Source organism: Lipotes vexillifer, unplaced genomic scaffold, assembly GCF_000442215.2.
Source record: "Lipotes vexillifer unplaced genomic scaffold, Lipotes_vexillifer_v1.1 scaffold1060, whole genome shotgun sequence".
In the NCBI taxonomy this organism is placed as follows: Eukaryota; Metazoa; Chordata; class Mammalia; order Artiodactyla; family Lipotidae; genus Lipotes; species Lipotes vexillifer.
The window spans coordinates 163,330-181,404 of NW_006790578.1; positions in this window are offsets into that span (position 1 = coordinate 163,330).

The following is an 18,075-nucleotide window of genomic DNA, read 5'->3' on the forward strand; positions in this document are numbered from 1 at the left end:
GAAACAGATAGCATAAAGTGAGAGAAAATGTAGTAGAGGTAAAGCTGGAGTGTCAAGCTGACCTATGCTCCACTTTGTAAGTTATAATAATAAGTTTGTTATTCAAAGGGAGATCTGACAAACATGGCCCTGGCTGTCATGGAGATTAGAATCTAGGAAGGATTTTCTAGAAAAGTTCTTAGATGAACTTCTCTTTCTAAGCCTGCATCTTCCTTATCATGCATTAAATATTTATTTATTTTCCTTCTCTCCAAGGAAAATATGGGAATAAAACATTGTGAACACTTCCCAAATAAGTCCCATTAAAATCAGCATGCCCCTCCCTTACGTTCATAGCAGCACTATTTACAGTAGCCAAGACATGGAAGCAACCTAAATGTCCATCAACAGATGAATGGGTAAAGAAGATGTGGTATATATATACAATGGAATATTACTCAGCCATTAAAAAGAATGAAATAATGCCATTTTCACCGACATGAATGGACCTAGAGACTATCATACTAAGTGAAGTAAGTTAGAAAGAGAAAGACAAATACCTTATGATATCACTTATATGGAATCTAAAATATGATACAAATGAACTTATTTACAAAACAGAAACAGATTCACAGACATAGAGAACAGACTTGTGGTTGCCAAGGGGAAGGGGGTGGGGGAGGGATGGACTGGGAGTTTGGGATTAGCAGATGCAAACTATTATATATAGGATAGATAAACAACAGGGTTCTACTGTGTAGCACAGGGAACTATATTCAATACCCTATGATAAACCATAATAGAAAAGAATATGACAAAGAATGTATATATATGTATAGCTGAGTCACTTTGCTGCACAGCAGAAATTAACACAACATGATAAATCAACTATGCTTCAATAAAAAAAAAATCAGCATATGCCCCTTTCTTAGAAAGACAACATGGTAGTCACTTCTGTTGTTTGCCAGCATTGGGGAGGGGGAAATTTCCCCCTCTACCCCTTGAGTTCTTGTGGCTGGACTAATAATAACATTGACACAAGACAGACTAACAGTAAGACAGGTAACCAACCGGGACCTACTGTATAGCACAGGGAACTCTACTCAATATTCTGTAATAACATATATGGGAAAAGAATCAGAAAAAGAATGGATATATGTATACGTATAACTGAATCACTTTGCTGTACACCTGAAACTAACACAACATTGTAAATCAACTATACTTAAAAAAAAAAAAAAACCCAAGGACTTCCCTGGTGGTCCAGTGGTTAAGACCCCTTGATCCCAATGCAGGGAGCCCGGGTTAGATCCCTGGTCAGGGAACTAGATCCCACATGCATGCCGCAACGAAGATCCCGCATGCTGCGACTAAGACCTGGTGTAGCCAAATAAATAAATTTAAAAAAGTAAAATAAAATGATGCTCCGAGAGTGAACAAAAGCAGGCAGCTTTTATCTATTTTTACACAATAAATTTGTGAGGATTTGACAAGACAAAAAACTTAGATGTGGATGCTTAATTAGTAAGGAATTTAATGCAAAGTTTGGGCTTGGGTAGTAACTTTAATTCAAAACAATATGCCATTGAAGCACGTCTTGGGGTGGCCTGCCTTTTGACCCAACACCAAGGATCTCCAAACGATTCCCATTTGGGGCACTAGTATGTAAATGAGCCAAAGAAGGCCTCTGTATATGTGAGTACTTCACAGCAGGCTGAGATCCGTTAGCTCAAAAGCCCATTGGCGCCAAACTCAAAGTTTTACACATGCAACTGTTTAAAATATAGACCCAATAAGCAGATTTTTAACTAGTTAGAGCCTGCCTGCTTTGCATACCCCCAAGAAATTGCAGCCAGCATCTGCTAGCCATAGGTAAACCCTGTACCACCACAAGACCCGAAACTGCTGCTGTGGGCTGGAGCTCTCTGACCCGAGGCTCCCTGCCTGTGCAGGGGAACAACAGCGCCTAGACCCAGAAGCCTCCTCTTCAACAGCCCCCTTGTTCCCCAGCCCACCTCCCCTTCTGGGTAGCAGCCCCCAGCCCTTTGCCTTTGGCAGGTTTCAAGCAGCGAGGACCCTTCTCACATGCAAACCTGTCAAAACAGCCTCCAAAGAAAATTCCTTGTGTGCTACTGCCACCTTGTGGTCATATCTTTTTCCTTGCTCAGCGCCAAAATCCCTGACCTCATTAGGGGCCCAATACGACGGCACTCGCGGGCTTTGTTGTCTGTCCTGGACGATGAGTCGTGGATGGCAGTGGCGAGTGTCACTCTGTTCCCAGCTCTCTGTTCCACCTGACACAGTGACCAGCAATGCTTGAGAAGAGATTCTGGCCTCTCCATCAGTCTGGGTACCTGAGTGAGATAATGAACAGCGCCCCCTGTCGGCTGTATCCACTATTGGCTCCCTGCCCCGCCTGGCTCAGGCACCTCTAAGAGCCAATCAACGTTACCATCTTTTTTTTTTTTTTTTTTTTTGCCTTGCTGCGTGGCTAGGGATTGAACTCGGACCATGGCAGTGAAATCCCCGAGTCTTAAGCACTGGACCGCTAGGGAATTCCCAATGTTACCGTCTTTTTGTGCACCTGTTTCAGTCGATTAGGACTTCTATAACAAAATACCCTAGACTGGGTGGCTTGAACAACAGAAACTTATTACTCACAGTTTGGAGGCTGTGAAGTCTGAGACCAGAGTGCAAAGAATGGTTTTGGTGACAGCCCTCCCCTGGCTTGCAGACAGCTGCAGAGAGGGGGAGAGGGAGAGAGAGAAAGAGAGAGAGAGATCTCACCTCTCTCATTACAAGGGCACTAATCCCATCATGGGGGCTCCACCATCATGACCTCATCCTAATTACCTCCTAAAGGCCCCATAATACCAGCACATCTAGAGCTAGGGCTTCAACATAAGAATTTGGGGGAGACACAGACAGCCTCATAACAGCATGCTTCTGGAGATCTTGTATCCATTGCTTATATCTAAAGAAGTATGGAAAGTTCATGCCATGGTAAGGGGGTGGTTCTGCTATGCCATCCTGGAAACTTTTCACATATTCATTTAGTCAGAGGCTTGAACTGTAGCCAATCTGAGTCTTGGCAGAAAGCTTAAAAAAAAAAAAAAGCTTATGATCCTCCTGGAACATGAGAAAATGAGAGGCTTGTGAGCAGCTGCTATCTCCCATCTCCCACTCACTTTTTTTTTTTTGGCTGCACCGCGTGGCTCAGCTCCCCAACCAGGGATTGAACACAGGCCACAGCAGTGAAAGCCCAGAATCCTAATCACTAGGGCACCGGGGAACTCCCTCCTACTCACCTTTTTATCTTCCCTGGAGGCTTTCATGAGACAGTTTCTCATTGCTTCCTGGGTTCTGATGAGATGTCTTTCTGCCCAGTGCCCCTCAGATTGGAGCTGCAGAATATAAAAATGCTTAGCTGTAGTCTAGATTTGACTCTTATACTATACTAAAAAGGTATTTGGTCTTTGTTCCTGGCTGCTGGCACAGAGCTCCTACAACCCTTGTAATTTCCTGAGTGAGGGTGGTGGGAGTGCCTTGTGTTCTAATGAGGCCACTCTTGGTGGATCTCTAGGGGCTGGTCATCAGAAAGACGAAGTCTTGATTAGAAGCATGGAAATTTCATCACCACCCCCAACTTCCAGAGAGGGGAGAGGGGCTGGAGATTGAGTTAATCACCAATGGCCAATAGTTTAATCAATCATGTCTATGTAATGGAACCTTCATAAAAACCCCTAAACGAAGGATGAAGATCTTTCTGAGTCATAAAACTGATTTAAGGAATCTGGTTAGATAAAGTGCCGAGTTGAAAGCATTCCCAAGAACATCAATCTTGTTTTCTGGTGGAATGTGGAGAATTACATGAGTATTCATAACTCTTACTGAATTGTTCTCTTCTCTGTTGAAATAAGTTCACACACAGAAGTGGTATTTGAACAAAAGGGTCTCATAAGAATCTCAAGACTTAAAAAAATAATTGCCACATCTTTTGAAAATAACTTTCCAAGAAACACCTGTAATTACAATTGGTTTTCCTCCTTGATAATTTGTTGCCTTGTTGATTTTTCTATGTTCCTAAATGGTAAGACAAGTATGACCTAACAAGACAACAGAACCTCAGGTCTATTTTTGCTTTTCTTCCAAAAGAAGGATGGAAAAAACAATAAAAACCTGTGATTTGCTTGGTTTTTGGCGGTACGCGGGCCTCTCACTGTTGGGGCCTCTCCCGTGCGGAGCACAGGCTCGGGACGCGCAGGCTCAGCGGCCATGGCTCACGGGCCCAGCCACTCCACGATACGTGGGATCTTCCCGGACCGGGGCACGAACCCACGTCCCCTGCATCGGCAGGCGGACTCTCAACCACTGCGCCACCAGGGAAGCCCTGGTTTCTCATTTTAATGAAAGATTGAGAATTTCTTTTTATTTAAATTAGCATATCTATCAAATGCAGTTTGTAGACCTGTAGTTTAAAGATTTGGATCCTGATTTTTTTTTAAAAAACTGGACATTTCTGAGATCACTGGGGAAATTTGAATACTATCTGAAGATCAGAGAGTATCAAGGAACTACTGTTGGTTTTCCTAGTGCGATACTGCTGTGGTGGTTATATATTTTTTAAAAAGATTCTCATCTAATAAAGACATCTGTGTACTAAAATATTTGGGGATGAAAAAGATGAGTTAAAAAAAAAAGCTCTTCCACTGGAGGAAAAAGAAAAAAGGATGAGTTCACAAGAAAAATCACTCAATAAAATTTACCTATTACTTTAATAACTACTATTATAATTATAGCATATCAGGCATAAGCACAATTCTGGTCCACGTCCCTCCATCCTCGAAGGCAACTATAGCTTGGTCCATTTCTGAACATAAAGCTGCAAAACTGGATCTGGGATCATTTTCCCAGACACTTTTGGGGTTTTAGTTTGAGGTCCCCAAATCATTCAAAGTCTACACCCCTGTCTTTTCTCCATTATCAGGAGATCTATGGTTGTCAATTTATGGTAAAGAAGGAAGCAATAAAACACTGGTCAGGGGCTTCCCTGGTGGTGCAGTGGTTGAGAATCCATCTGCCAATGCAGGGGACACGGGTTCGAGCCCTGGTCTAGGAAGATCCCACATGCCACGGAGCAACTAAGCCTGTGCGCCACAACTACTGAAGCCTGCGTGCCCTAGAGCCCATGCTCCACAACAAGAGAAGCCAACACAATGAGAAGCCCGCGCACTGCAACGCGGGGGCTACTCTTTGTTGCGGTGCGTGGGCTTCTCACTGTGGTGCCTTCTCTTGTTGTGGAGCACGGGCTCTAGGCACATGGGCTTCAGCAGTTGTGGCACATAGGCTCAGTAGTTGTGGTGCACAGGCTTATCTGCTCTGCGGCATGTGGAATATTCCCAGACCAGGGATCGAACCTGTGTCTCCTGCATTGGGAGCACAGACTCTTAACCACTGCGCCACCAGGGAAGTCCCACAGGCGGGCTTCTTAGTTGCGGCTCCAGGGCTCCTTAACATGGCTCGCTGGCTCCTTAGTTGAGGCACTTGGGCTCCTTAATTGTGGCATGTGAACTCTTAGTTGCGGCATGCATGTGGGATCTAGTTCCCCGACCAGGGATCGAACCTGGGCCCTCAGCATTGGGAGCATGGAGCCTTATCCGCTGGACCGCCAGGGAAGTCCCAACATAACACTATTATATGTAAAATAAACAACAAGGTCATACCGTATAGCACAGGGAACTATATTCAGTATCTTGTAATAACCTATAATGGAAAAGAATAGATAACTAATAAGAACCTGTTGTCTAACACAGGGAACTCTACTCAATACTCTGTAATGCCCTATATGGGGAAAGAATCTAAAAAAAGAGTGGATACATGTCTATGTATAACTGATTCACTTTGCTGTACACCTGACACTAACACAACATTGTAAATCAACTAGACTCCAATTTAAAACAATTTTTTTTTAAAGGTATGGATTGGACACTAGCACCCAGCTGTGCTCTTTTTCTATGTGATCAAGACAGAGAACTGAGAAGAGAATGACTTTCTCACACAGATTCAAGGTTTTTAATCTCATGTCACTGTACGAACCTAAAGTCATTTTCCATCTCTTAGAAAAATCCTGCAAAAGTAGTCCTTGTCCTTGTTCTGCATTTGAGGAGCCTGAGATGGACAGCTGACGTGACGTGCCGAGCCCACTCAGCTACTCAGTGGAGAAGCGGAATTCAAATTCTGGTCTGTGCAGTTCCCAAGACCCTGATTTTCCACTGAGCCACACTAGGAAATTTAAAAGGTCTTAGTTTGGGGTAGAAAACTGTGGAGTGTGAATGAAAGGTGTAGGGGTTGGGAGAACCTCAAGAAGATAAGTGAACAGTGAATCCAGGGATCTTCGTAGGTGTTGGCAATCTTTTTATGTAAAGGGCCAGAAAGTCAGAGAGGCTCAGTGGGCCACAGGGTCTCTGTTGCAACTTCTCAACACCTGTTAGAATTGGGAGGGGGGGTGAGGTGGGGGGGGCATCAAAAAAGACAAGAGAGGGGAATTCCCTGGTGGTCCAGTGGTTAGGGCTCCGAGCTTCCAATGCAGGGGGCATGAGTCATGGGTTCCATCCCTGGTTGGGGAACTAAGATCCCTCAAGCCAAACAGTGTGGCAAAAAAAAAAAAAAAAAAAAAAAAAAAAAAAAAAAAAAAAAAAAAAAAAAAAAAAAAAGGGTGAGAAAACAAAGATAAGAGATATAGTGTTGGTGGAGGTGCAGAAAAGGGAACCCTCATGCAACTGTTATCAGAAACAGTATGGAGGTTCCTCAAAAAAATTAAAACTAGGGCTTCCCTGGTGGCGCGGTGGTTGAGGGTCCGCCTGCCGATGCGGGTGGGCGCGGGTTCGTGCCCCGGTCTGGGAGGATCCCACGTGCCGCGGAGCAGCTGGGCCCGTGGGCCGTGGCCGCTGGGCCTGCGCGTCCGGAGCCTGTGCTCCGCAGCGGGAGAGGCCGCAGCGGTGAGAGGCCCACGTACAGCAAAAAAAAAAAAAATTAAAACTAGAACCACCATAGGATTCAGCAACCCTACTCCTGGGCTTGCATGTGTCAACCCTACTTCTGGCTTCAATAGTGTATATGTGTCAATCCCAGTCTCCCAATTCCTCCCACCCCACACCTTTCCCCCTTGGTATCCATACGTTTGTTCTCTATGTCTGTGTCTCTATTTCTGCTTTGTAAATAAAGTCATCTATACCATTTTTCTAGATTCCATATGCATGTGTTAATATATGATATTTGTTTTTCTCTTTCTCTGTGTGACACTCTCTAGGTCCATCCACGTCTCTACAAATAACCCAGTTTTGTTCCTTTTATGGCTGAGTAATATTCCATTGTATGTATGTACCACACCTTCTTTATCCATTCCTCTGTCGATGGACACTTCGGTTGCTTCCATGTCCTGGCTATTGTAAATAGGAATTTCAATTTCAGATTTTTGAGATTTACTTTGGGGCACCAAGGGGATTACTCCTGGCCAGTTGTAATGTCAGAGATACATTTAGACCATTCTATGAGAGCAGAAAGAAATATCTCAGGATAGAAGACTACATTTACAGCAGCTAGATGTCCTTTCACAGGGTGAGGGTCTCCCCACCTCTTTCCCCCACTCTTCAGTTGATGTGGGTAGTTATGGTCTTGGAAGGAGACTGCAACACATGGCAAGGAATTGGGGGAATCACTGTGATTCCTGGAGCTTCAATAATCTTTGCAAACGACTCTCTTCACATACGCCTTCAACTCAGTCAGTCAACACGTATTTACTGAACATTTGCCAAAATCTAGGCACTTTCTAAACACTGAGGATGTAGTCCCTTCCCTCAAGGGGCTTAATTTCTAGGCTCCAGATATCTTTTTTTTTTAATTGGAGAAGAGGTGCTTTATAATGTTGTCAGTTTCTGCTGTTCAGCAAAGTGAATCAGCTGTATGTGTACATATCCCCTCCTTTTTGGATTTCCTTCCCATTTAGGTCACCACAGAGTACTGAGTAGAGTTCCCTGTGCTATACAGTAGGTTCTCATTAGTTATCTATTTTATACATAGACGTGTATACATGTGAATCCCAATCTCCCAATTCATCCCATCACCCCCTTCTCCCCTTGGTGTCCATACGTTTGTTCTCTATGTCTGTGTCTCTATTTTTACTTTGCAAATAGGTTCATCTGTACCATTTTTCTAGATTCCACCTATATGTGTTCATGTATTTGTTTTTCTCTTTCTGACTTACTTCACTCTGTTTGACAGTCTCTAGGTCCATCCATGTCTCTGCAAATGGCATGATTTCATTCCTTCTTATGGCTGAGTAATATTCCATTGCATATATGTACCACATCTTCTTTATCCATTCATCTGTCGATGGGCACTTAGGTTGCTTCCACGTCCTGGCTATTGTAAATAGTGCTGCAGTGAACACTGGGGTGATGCGTCTTTTGGAATTCTGGTTTTCTCTGGGTGTGTGCCCAGGAGTGGCTCTAGATATCTTACGATTTCAAGAGCATCAGGAATAACAGGTGTCATCAAACCCTAAATGCTTCGTCCCCAACCAAGTGGTTTTTGTCATCACTGATGTCTCTAGAAGCCATGGCACCAGGGGAGGGGAGGGGTACTATACTTTCTACAGTGTTGACACACTCAGGACACACCATGGGTGACACACTTGGGTGACAAAGAAGATCAGGAGTGAAGTCTAGTGTCTCTTGTCCTCTCCCCGACCATGAAATCTAGAGACGACATCACAGGATAGTATAGAAGAATAAGATGGATAAAGATGGGTGGTGGGGAGAAATGGGTGGGCTCTGGGGCAAAATGGCAGGATCATTCAACACCCAGGGGCATTGTGCTGTGTGTACTACCAGACAAGAGCCCCCTTTTTGGCCTCACAACCCAGTGATCACCTTGAGATTTGGGTGGCGGGTAAGGTTTTGCATGATTTGAGGACCTTTTTTTTTTAATTTATGTGATTGACTAGTCATCCCCTGACTCTCATTTCTACATCACTTGCACTATCTCCTCTTTTTTACATCTTTGCTTTCTTAACTTCCTACTCCTTTGCTTTTTTTAATATAAATTTATTTATTTTATTTATTTTTGGCTGCACTGGGTCCTCGTTGCTGTGCGCAGGCTTTCTCTGGTTGCAGTGAGCAGGGGCTACTCTTCATTGCAGTGCACAGGCTTCTCACTGTGGTGGCTTCTCTTGTTGCGGAGCACAGGCTGTAGGCGCATGGGCTCAGTAGTTGTGGCTCGTGGGCTCTAGAGCGCAGGCTCAGTAGTTGTGGTGCACAGGCTTAGTTGCTCCATGGCATGTGGGATCTTCCTGGAGCAGGGCTCGAACCCATGTCCCCTGCATTGGCAGGCGGATTCTTAACCACTGAGCCACCAGGGAAGTCCCCCCATGTCTATTTTAGATTGCATTTTTTCTCTTCAATTATATCCCCCTTTTAACATGTATTTGAAATCATTATAGATTCACAGGAAGCTGGAAAAAATAGTTCAGACACTTAATGGTCCATTATTCACCCATAACAATAAAAAATCCAAGAAGTTGACATTAGGCAGATGACATGATACTCTATATAGAAAACCCTAAAGACTCCACACAAAAACTATTAGAACCAATAAATGAATTCACCAAAGAGGTGAAAGAATCAATGAATTAGCCAAAGAGGTGAAAGACCTATACTCTGAAAACTATAAAACGCTGATGAAGGAAACTGAAGATCCTTCGAAAGAATGGAAAGATATCACATGTTCTTGGATTAGAAGTATTAATAGTCAAAATGGCCACACTACCCAAAGCAATCTACAGATTTAATGCAATCCCTATCAAAATACCCATGACATTTCTCAGGATCTAGAACAAACACTCCTAAAATTCATATGGAACCACAAAAGACCCCAAATTTGTAAAGCAAGCTTGAGAAAAAAGAACTAAGCTGGAGGAGAAAAGAACAAAGTTGGAGAAAAAAGAACAAACCCTTGCAGACTTCAGACTATATGACAAAGCTACAGTAATCAAAAGAGCATGGTACCAGCACAAATACAGACACATAGATTAATGTAACAGAACAGAGAGCCCAGAAATAAACCTGCACATTTATGGTCAATTAATTTATGACAAAGGAGGCCATATACAACGGAGAAAAGACAGTTTCTTCAATAAGTGGTGCTGGGAAAACTGGACAGCTACATGTAAAATAATGAGATTAGAACATTTCTAGGGAACTATATTCCACATCCTGTGATAAACCATAATGGAAAAGAATATAAAAAAACAATGTATATAGGTATATAACTGAGTCACTTTCCTGCACAGCAGAGATTGGCATAACATTGTAAACCAACTAGACTTCAATAGGGAATTCCCCAATGACACAGTATATAAGAATCCGCCTGCCAATGCAGGGGACACGGGTTCGAGCCCTGGTCCAGGAAGATCCCACATGCCACAGAGCAACTAAGCCCATGCACCACAACTACTGAGCCTGAGCTCTAGAGCCCGCGAGCCACAACTACTGAGCCCATGAGCCGCAACTACTTAAGTCTGTGCGCCTAGAGCCCGTGCTCCGCAACAAGAGAAGCCACCACGATGAGAAGCCCGCTCGCCGCACCTAGAGAAAAGCCTGCACGCAGCAATGAAGACCCAACGCAGCCAAAAATAAATAAATAAATTTATTTTTAAAAAAAAAGACTCTGTAAAAAGAAATCCTTGGGGCTGGATTTGTCAATTCTGTGCACTGGAGTTTTTAACTGTGAGAAATAAATATTTGTTGGTTAAGCCACCCTGTCTATGGTATTGTTTTAGAGCAACCTGAGCTGACAAAGACACATACAAATGCAGCTGTACGTGGGACAGCGGAGGAATGTGTTTTCCCTTTTCCATTGGATTTTTTAAAAAAATTAAAGTGGATCCCCACTTGAGGATTCCCCTTACTGGGCTGTGGGAACTCCCAAAGGCTCAAGTGCTAAGCATACTCCTACCCCACTCTGCTGCCATCCCCCCACCATTTTTTCTCTGCCAACTTTTTTTTATGCACACGCTCCCAACCTTAGCAGCAGGTCAGCTCTGCGAAGAGAAACCAAAAACTTGTGCTACAGCGCCACCTTCTGGAAAATGAAAGGCTCCCAAATATCAATCTCTTGAACTGTTAGAATCAAAGTAAACAAAGCCTTGGAGGTGACGTCAGCATCATGGTGGTGTGAGATGCTCCCTTTGTCTCTCCCCTTCAACCTCAACCAGTAAAATATCTGTAACTCAGTAAGGGTTCCTCTGCTTAACACACCAGGATGCTGGAGAGTTTCACACATCTGTATATCTAAAGGTGGGGGGAATGCAAGATGCAGAAGAGGTGAAACCAGGTCAACAGTGGAGGTGGTGCCCACAATCCAGGTGACCCTGGACACAGCAGAGGCACCTGCTATCCCAACATCCCAGGGTGTGATGCCAGTGACAGCAGTGACATCAGCAGCAGCAAGGCACCAGTGACCACATAGGCACAAGCGGTGACAAGGGCACCAGGCAACACCTCTGGCAAAGGCTGTTGGGGGGCGATTCTCAAATATAGCCAGAGGCAGCTCAAGTAAGACAAACAAAAAACTTGCGCTATAGCACCACCTACCAAAAAAAGAAAGTCCTCTAATTACTAACCTGTTAAATCGTTAGAATCAAGTATTAAAAAAAAAAAAAAAAAAAAGCTTTACCTAAAAAAGAAAGGTGTTTCCTACTTCAAATGCACCAGCAGAGGACCAACTCATCAAGCACCATGAAAAACCACAGTAAAACAGTATTACAAAAAGAAAATGACAATTCTCCAGAAACAAACTTAAAGTCATGGAATATTGTTATCTAACTGATAGAGAATTCAAAATAGCTGCCATGAAGAAACTTAACAAGCTACAAGAAAACTCAGAAAGGCAGTTCAATGAGCTCAGGAATAAAATTAATGAACAATGGATGGACTTAGATATTGTCCTACCAAGTGAAGTGAGTCAGACAGAGAAAGACACATATCATGTGATATCACTTATATGTGGAATCTAAAAAAAAATCATACAAATGAACTTATTTACAAAACAGAAACAGACTCACAGACTTAGAAAATAAACTCATGGTTACCAAAGGGGTAAGGGGGGGAGGGATAAATTAGGAGTTTGGGATTAACATATACACACTACTATATATAAAACAGATAATCAACAAGGACCTACTGTATAGCACAGGGAACTCTACTCAATACTCTGTAATGACCTATATGGGAAAAGAATCTGAAGAATAGATACATGTATATGTATAACTCAACTGCTTTGTTGTACACCTGAAACTAACACAACATTGTAAATCATCTATACTACAGTAACAATAAAAGAAAAACGACTGAGTACTAAGTGCTGGCAAAAAAATAAAAATAAAAATAATGAGCGGAAGGAATACTTTATCAAAGAGATTAACACACTAAAAAAGAACCAAACAAATTCTGGAGCTGAAAAACTCAATAAATGAGATGAAAAATGCATTAGAAAGCACTAGAAATTGATCAGCCCATATGGAAGACAGAATTAGCAAGATCAAAGAAATCTAGAGGGCTTCCCTGGTGGCGCAGGGGTTGAGGGTCCGCCTGCCGATGCAGGGGACATGGGTTCGTGCCCCGGTCCGGGAAGATCCCACATGCCGCGGAGCGGCTGGGCCCGTGAGCCATGGCCGCTGAGCCTGCGCGTCCGGAGCCTGTGCTCCACAACGGGAGAGGACACAACAGTGAGAGGCTCGCGTAATGCAAAAAAAAAAAAAAAAATCTAGAAATGATACAGGTAGAAGAGGAGAAAGAACTAAGATCTTCAAAAATGAGGAAATTCTACAAGAGCTATCTGACTTCATTATGAAGGGCAACATTAGGATAACAGGTATCCCAGAAGAAGAGAGGGAGAAGGGAGCAGAGAGTTTATTTAAAGAAATAACAGCCAAGAACTTCCTAGATTTGGGGAAGGAACTGTATGTCCTTGAAGCTAAGAGAACACCTTATTAACTCAACGCAAAAAGACCTTCTCCAAGGGAGCTTCCCTGGTGGCGCAGTGGTTAAGAATCTGCCTGCCAATGCAGGGGACAGGGGTTCGAGCCCTGGTCTGGGAAGATCCCACATGCCACGGAGCAACTAAGGCTGTGCACCACAACTACTGAGCCTGTGCTCTAGAGCCCAAGAGCCACAACTACTGAACCCACGTGACACAACTACTGAAGCCCGTGCACCTAGAGCCTATGCTCCACAAGAGAAGCCAACGCAACGAGCAGCCCAAGCACCTCAACAAAGAGTAGCCCTGGCTTGCCACAACTAAGAAAAGCCTGCATGCAGCAATGAAGACCCAATGCAGCCAAAAATTAAAAAAAAAAAAAAAGACCTTCTCCATTATATTAAAACTGTCAACAGTCAATGACAAAGAATTTTAAAGGCAGTCAGGGAATAAGGATGGTAATCTACAAAGGAACTAGGCTATCTGTAGCAGAAGCTACAGGCCAGGAGACAGCGGAATGACAGTCTCAAAATACTGAAAGATTAAAAAATGTGTCAAGTGTGCCCAGGAATACTCTAACCAGCAGAGTTATCTTTCCAATATGAATTAGAAATAAAGGGGGACACAGAGTTTTGAGGGCATTAGCCCACTGTGGCCCCCTTTGCTTGGCAAAGCAATAAAGCTATTCTTCCTGTCAAAAAAAAAAAAGAAAAGAAAGAAGGCTTTCCCAGACAGAAAAAAGCTGACAGAGTTCAACACCAGACCTTCCTTACAAAAATGTTGAAAGGAGCTCTTCTACCTGAAACAAAAAGGCAAAAGTACACAAAATGTTGAGGAAGGTGATAAACAGATGGATATATCAGAAAATTCTATATCACAACTCTATATCACAATAGGTTTTTAAACACTTAATTACAGCATAAAGGTTAAAAAGAAAAAAGTAGTACAAACAATTATAGCCACTTCAATTTGGCAACAAGCTTACAACATAAAAAGGGCTAATTTGAGACAACAAAAACAGAAAAGGGGGGCTTCCCTGGTGGCGCAGTGGTTGAGAATCTGCCTGCTAATGCAGGGGACACGGGTTCGAGCCCTGGCCTGGGAGGATCCCACATGCCGCGGAGCAACTAGGCCCGTGAGCCACAACTACTGAGCCTGCGCGTCTGGAGCCTGTGGTCTGCAACAAGAGAGGCCGCGATAGTGAGAGGCCCGCGCACCGCGATGAAGAGTGGCCCCCGCTTGCCACAACTAGAGAAAGCCCTCGCACAGAAACGAAGACGCAACACAGCAAAAATATTTGGCCCTGTCTGTTTCAATATGTGATTTGAACATCCATGTGGAGATGTCCACAATGCATTTGGAAAGATGGTATCAGCAGAAAAAGGACTGTTTCATCTGTGGGATGTTTTTTACAAACCTCATGGTAACCACAGCACATAAATCTAGAGCAGAGACATGGAATATAAAAAAAAAGAGGAAACTAAGAAAAATATCATAGGAAAGCACTAAACTAAAATGGCAGATAGAAACCCACACAAAAATAAACAACAGAGATACAGAGCAACGAGGAAACAAAAGATAAAGTGGCAGGACTAAGTCCTCCTCTATCAATAATTACCCTAAATGTAAATGAATTGAATTCACCAATCAAAAGACACAGAGTGTCTGGATGTATTAAACAAAAACCCAAGACCCAACTATATGCTTTCTCCAAGAGACTCATCTCTGGGTTTCTAAAAACAAATGCTGGCTCAAAGTAAGGGATGAAAGATGATACTCCAAGCAAATGTCAGCCAGAAGAAAGTGGGTGTAGCCATACTCATATCAGACAAAATAGACTTCAAGCCAAAAAAGGTAACAAGAGACAATAATGGACATTATATAATCACAAAGGGAACAATTCATCAAGAAAACATAACAGTTATCAATACAAATGCACCTAACATAGGAGGACCAAAATATATAAAGCAATTATCATTATTTTTTAAATAAATTTATTCATTTATTTTTTATTTATTTTTGGCTGTGTTGGGTCTTTGTTGCTGCATGTGGGCTCTAGTTGTGGCGAGAGGGGGCTACTCTTCGTTGCGGTGCGCAGGCTTCTCATTGCAGTGGCTTCTCTTATTGCAGAGCACAGGCTCTAGGTGCACAGGCTCAGTAGTTGTGGCACGTGAGCTCAGTAGTTATGGCTCGTGGACTCTAGAGTGCAAGCTCGGTAGTTGTGGCGCACGGGGCTTAGTTGCTCCGCGGCATGTGGGATCTTCCAGGACCAGGGCTCGAACCCATGTCCCCTGCATTGGCAGGCAGATGCTTAACTACTGTGCCACCAAGGAAGTCCCAATTATTTTTTTTAATAAAGTGATTATTAACAGACCTAAAGGGAGTAAATGACAGCAACACATTAAAAGTAGGGGACGTTAACACCCCACTTACATCAATGGATAGATCATCCAGACAGAAAGTCAACAAGGAAACTATAACCTTAAACAAAATATTAGAACAAATGAATTTGACAGATCTGTACAGAACATTCCATTCAAATAGAGCAGAATACACATTCTTCTCAAGTGAACATGGAACATTCTCAAGCATAGACCACAGGTTGGGACACAAAACAAGTCTCAATAAATTTAAGAAGACTGAAATCACATCAAGCATCTTTTCCGACCACCGTGGTATACAGCTAGGAACCAACTAAAGAAGAAAGCTGGAAAAATCACAAATATATGGAGACTGAACAACATGCTACTGAACAACTATTGGGTCAGTAAAGAAACCAAAGGAGAAAATTTAAAATACCTGAAGATAAATGAAAATTAAAATATAAGATACAAAAATCTATGAGACGCAGCAAAAGGTAAACTTCTAAAAGTGAAATTTATAGCAATACAGGATTACCTCAAGAAACAAGAAAAATCTCAAAAAACAATCTAACTTTACACTTAAAGTAATTAAAAAAAGAACGAACAAAGCCCAAAGTCAGTAGAAGGAAGGAAATAATAAAGATAAGAACAGAAAGAAATTAAATAGAAACTAAAAAGACAATAGAAAAGATCAATGAAACTAAGAGCTGGTTCTTTAAAAAGATACATAAAAGTGACAAACCTTTAGCCAGACTCACCAAGAAAAAGAGAGAGGGCTCGTAAATAAAATCAGAAACAAAAGAGGAGAAATTACAATGGATACCACAGAAATACATTTTTCCAAAGAGGACATCCAAATGGCCAACGGGCACATGAAAAGATGCTCAGCATCACTATTAGGGAAATGCAAATTCAAACCACAATGAGCTATCACCTCATACCTGTTAGAAGTGCTATCATCACGAAGACAGGAGACAACAGGTGCTGGTGAGGATGTGGTGAAAAGGGAACCCTATACAGTGTTGGAGGGGATCTAAATTGGTCCAACCACTATGGAAAACAATATGGAGGTTTCCTCCCAAATTAAAAATAGACCTAACATATGATCCAGCAATTCCACTCCTGGGTATATACCCAAAGGAAACAAAAACAGGATTTTGAGGAGATATCTGCACTCCCATGTTTATCACAGCACTATTCACAATAGCCAACATAATGGAAACAACCCAAATTGATCAACAACAGATGAATGGGTAAAAAGATGTGGTATATATACACAATGGAATATTATGCAACCATGAGAAAGGAGGACATACTGCCATTTGCGACAACATGGGTGGACTGTAAACTCATTAAGCTAAGTGAGATAAGTCAGACAGAGAACGTAAGTACTCCATGAAATTACTCACTTATAAGTGGAATCTAAAAAAAGTCAAACCTGTAGAAAATAGAGAGTAAAACTGTGTTACCTGGGGCTGGGGGCTAAGATTGATGGTGTTTAAGGGTACATATTTGTAAGGAGTAGTAAATAAGCCATAGAGATCTAATGCACAGTAAAACGAACATAAACAGTAACACTACCATATAATTATGTAATGTGATAAATATTGTTACAACATACATAATGTATCAAAGTAACAGCTGTACACCTTAAATTTACACAATATTACATGCGAAATTTATTCAATTAAAAAAATTGACATGACAGAGGGAGCACGCCTAGCATGTCGTATTTTAAGACTTTTAAAAGTATCAAATTGGCTACAGTAACAATGAACTCTCGAGAGAAAAAGAACCCCTTGCATATTTAGGGAGCTCTTTGGGATGCCACACCCAAAGCACCTGAAATCAAAGAACCTCCTCCCCTCCGGGCAAGCCGGGGGCAGCGGGAGAGGGAAGGCAGGTCTCCTGGCCCTCCCCCACCCCCAGCGCCGTGAAGAGCGCCGCCAGCCCCACCTGCTGGACCCCCGCTGCCCCCCCAATGCCACCTGCTCGCCCCTCCGCGCCCAGGCCCGACAGAGGCGACGGGGTGCACCTCGAGGGCGCGCGCGGCCGCTTCCGACGGCGGGGCTCGAGATCATCTCCCCGCCTCCCCAGGAACGGCCGCTCATCTAGCGACTCCGGTTGTCACCAGGGAGCTCGCGGCGGATACTCACCCGTTGGGGATACTGTTCTTCCTCACCATGATGCAAGACGTGTGAGGCTCCTACTCCCCAGGAATCCCAGTCTTAGGCTTATTCTAGAACATACAGCGCATCAGCTGCGGCCGTGGGCTTGCACACGCGGGAGGCTGGTGAGCGGACGGTGCTCACAGGTTACCGAAGGCGCACGCGTTGCGCGCGCTCGGAGCAGGCGGCGGAGGGGCGCACAGCGCATGCTCCAAGGCCGCCTTGCCTGGCGCGCCCTGGAGAGCAAGCGCGAGGCTGAGGGCGTGAGGCTGCGGGCGTTGGGTGGGCGCGTAGGGAGCGGTGCGGGTGGGTTGGTGACCTCTCCTAGTCCGCGGTAGACGGTGCGTCCTGCATTCGCTGCCCAGAGAGAGCAAAAGTGCACTGTCCATCCAGATGAATGTCATACTGCCCATTAGAGCCACCCCCACCCTTCCACCGACCATCCCTGTTAAATACTCCAGTATTTGTCTGGTGGGAGCTCAGCTCAGTGGAAAAACCCAGCTCCGTGTCCCTCCCCCACCCCCTCCCAC